The sequence below is a fragment of the Sceloporus undulatus genome, unplaced genomic scaffold, assembly GCF_019175285.1.
Source record: "Sceloporus undulatus isolate JIND9_A2432 ecotype Alabama unplaced genomic scaffold, SceUnd_v1.1 scaffold_1582, whole genome shotgun sequence".
Classification (NCBI taxonomy): Eukaryota; Metazoa; Chordata; class Lepidosauria; order Squamata; family Phrynosomatidae; genus Sceloporus; species Sceloporus undulatus.
The window spans coordinates 431-4,183 of NW_024804502.1; the positions used below are offsets into that span (position 1 = coordinate 431).

The following is a 3,753-nucleotide window of genomic DNA, read 5'->3' on the forward strand; positions in this document are numbered from 1 at the left end:
GGAGATCAAAGGAACTAGAGATGGAATGGGGAACAGAATCAGTAACTGCTCCCATTCACATGCTAGTTCAACACACTTGCACAACAAGTGTAAAAATGCATGTAAAAAAGAAAAAGCAGTATTCCCAAGAGAACATACCCTTCCTCAGACACACACATGCCTTCCCTGTCCAACTAGGATCCCAATTCCTGCATTATTCATAAACCAGCCTCAAAAAATTCATTTCTGCCTAGTATGAGCCTCAAATCCTATCACTTCCATTAATTTGGCATAGTTCTCATCGGTGCATCTGGTAGAGATGTACTGATTTCTCCCAGGCAACCCTATGCCAAAAAGCCTTTAGCTGAACAAGAATTTGTGCCCATCATCAGTCATTTCTTGATTGCCAATGCCAGGTCAAAGGCACATCTTTCTAGACACGGTGCTCATGCATGCTGGCTGCAAAGGCGTACTTTAACTATATTGATACCCTACGGCAGTGCTTCTCAATTATTTTCTGTCTAGACCCCCCTAGGAAGAAGAAAACATTTCGTGCCCCCCGCGCGACTGTAAATAGTATCATTTGTCTATAAAATTGTTATAAGTACACCTCTGCATAACAGAGCCTTGCGTCCCCCTTTACGGAGCCTCGCGCCCCCCCTGGGGGGCCCGCCCCACTATTTGAGAAAGGCTGCCCTACGGAGATAGAGTGCTGAAGGAGTGCAAGGAGGAAACCATTGATAAAAACTGCTGAGGGCAGGTAGCATAAGGAAGTGTGACTTGCCCAGGGCTGAGTGGGAACACTTTCTGCAGAAAGCTCTGCATACTCTCTCTTTCTCACCCATCCACCGACCCACACACATACATTCACTTTTGCTTTGTCTTGAGTTTTTGGCTTCCTGAATTCCAGATTGACTAGACTGTTATGATTAAATATGGAAATTGAATATGCACAGTATAGCCAGACTAAAGTGCCAGCGCAGTGTAGTGGTTTGAGTGTTGCATTATGACTCTGGACATCAGGGTTTGAGTCTCTGCTCAGCCATGGAAACCCAGTGAGCGACATTGGGCAAGTCACACTCTCTCAGCCTCAGGGGAAGGCAAAGGTAAACCTCCTCTGAACTTGCAAAAAAACCAAGCAAATCCATGATTGGTTCACCTTAGGGCTGCCAGGTGTCATGATTTGAAGGTACACAACAGCAACAACAAAAACCTTGGGCAAGTTACATGCTCTCAGGCACAGGGGAAGGTCGTAGCAAACATCCTCTGAACAAATCTTTTCAAGAAAGCCCCATGCTAGATTCACCTTAGAATCACCATAAGTGGGAAATGACTTGAAGGCATACACACACAGAGAGAAAGAGGGACAGAGAGATTTTGTATTCTTCTTGCCCTCTTCCCTACTCTCTCCTACAGACTTGTACATATGTTGCAGGGATTCTTCTTCTCATCACACTCTTCAGCATTTCACAGATGAAAACTGGGACACTTGTGGTCAAACAGCATGAGAGTTTGGCCACAAGTGTCCCAAGATGGCAAAAGTAAATGATGATGAATTCACAAGATATCATTTTGATATCTGAATGAATTTTTCAGCAAACCAGGGGTCGTTACAAGTTAATTGTGATTATTATGATTTGGGGTCTGATCTTAAATTGCCTACAACTTTCTCTTCCTAGAAACAGAAAGAAACCAAGTTATCATTTATTAACTGAACATTGATATTAAAACCCAGAGGTCTAGTAGAATTAAGATTGCTTTCAATCAATTGACAAATATTACTGTTACTGTCCCAAGTGCATAAAGCAATACAAAAAAGATTAAAGATGCAAATCCCCTTTTCTATGGAACTGTACTTACTAAACATGACATCAAAGATCAATAAAGAAGACTCAAAGAAATACTGGTGAATTATACTTCATTTAGTAAGAGCAGCGAGGCTAGTCATTGCCAAAGGTTGGAAGGTGGACGAACCTCCTACAATAAATAATAATAAATAATAAAAAATTTATTTATATACCGCCCTTCTATGAACCAGGGCGGTGTACAAGATAAAATCATATACAATACATACAATAAAAACCGCAGATGCATTAAAAGCATAGACATTAAAACATTCTAGCCAGCATGTCACTGCTGCCATAGAGGGGGGGAAGAGACTAATTGAAGCCTGGTTCAGGGAATGCTTGTGTGAACAAGAGAGTCTTCAGCTCCTTCTTGAATTGGACCAGGGAGGTGGCCGATAAAGGACTGGAAACTTAAGACTGAAGAAAAGAAGAATATGGACAAGTTAACACACATGATTAATAAAAAACTGATCCATAAAACAGAAAAAGAATGGGATCCATTTGAAGAGATAATGTAAATAAATTGAATCTAGCAAATGTAATCATACTGGAACCTAGGTAAATGCAGATAAATATCAAGCAAGGCATTGCTTTGAGTTTATATATCACTGAGTTTATTTAAATAATAGAATGCAGAAAGTTTCTTAACTTGCGGCAAGCCAACATCTTTGCATTTTATGTTCTACTGACATGAACCAGCAGGCTACTAAGCCTGTGTCCCAGTAAGCCAAGGCGTATCATTGAAGCAGTGAGTGAATTTATGTCCAAAAGAGTAAAAAAGAGACTCCCACAAAGCTTTACATTTTCCCTGTCATTTGTCTTGTTCTTTTCCGCTGGTTTTCCAAACGTCACGGCAGACACTTATCTGAAATTACTGCAAACATGGCATGGCCTAGAAATTCAGAAAACTAGATTTCGCACGCTGTATCCCTGCTCACAGTGGTTTGCCTGTTTATTTTTGGAGTAGCGCCCCTTTGATCAGTGAAACTTTCTTGAAAGTGAATCAGTTCAGGATCACAAACAGTATGAAACCACATTCCTTGGCACTCAGGCTTCCTGTTTTGTTTAGAAACTAGGAAGGAAAAAAGTTCCAATGGCTTTAAAAAACGAAACAAAGCTAATTTTGGTTAAGCCCCAAATGGCACTTACTTGTCATTGCTCAGACTGTGCATTTCTTTCTTCATTTAGTTTTTAGTCTGGTTTCTTCCCAAGAGGCTCCTTAGGTGTGTCAATAAGGATATAATGTGGTATCTTGAAATCCCGAAAACATCCTAAGCATTATTAAGCATAAGGCTACCTAAGCATTAAAGGAAGTTAAAAAGAGCATTACATGCTACTTTAAACATAATAAAACAAAACCACTATAACACCCTCCTCCCATTAAAACCTTCACTAAAAACCAAAAGCTTCCTTGAATAAAAAGGTCTTTACTTGCTGGAGGGTCCAACCAGACCTCCTGGGAAGGGAGTTCGATAACCTGGGAGCAGCCGCTGAGAAGGCCCTCTCTTGTGTCCTCACAAGACCAGCGTCACCAAATGCCATAACTGCAAAGGATGACAAGACACTGCAAAACATAAGACATTCAAGAAAAATGGGGGACATTACAAAATACCAGCTAAAAACACTAATATCAATGTGAATTCATGCTTCGTAGTCATGCTCAAAATGGAGGACACTTTGAAATGTAGGACATGTCTTGGAAAAGGAGGCCATCTGGTCACCTTGCACAAGACATGCCTGGGATGGCGGTGCGACTGAGAAAAAGGCTTCCTCCGCAGATCTTAGAATACAAGCGGGTTCATGAAGGGAGATACCATTTTTCAAACCGTCTGGCCCCAAGCCATGTAGGGCTTTAAAGGTCATAGCCAACACTTTAACTTTTGCCCAGGAATGAATCAACAGTCAGTGCAGTTGTTTTAGCAAGGCA

General features: G+C 41.1%; 1 long non-coding RNA gene across 1 annotated transcript; it reads right to left on the reverse strand.

Moving 5' to 3' along the window:
* Positions 1-2,024: 2,024 nt before the first annotated feature.
* Positions 2,025-3,364, reverse strand: LOC121917906. Its single transcript, XR_006101125.1, has 3 exons — positions 3,258-3,364; positions 2,976-3,123; positions 2,025-2,243 (listed from the first exon to the last, which is right to left on the reverse strand). It is a non-coding gene; the product is annotated as an uncharacterized LOC121917906 (long non-coding RNA).
* Between the last annotated feature and the right edge of the window lie 389 nt (positions 3,365-3,753).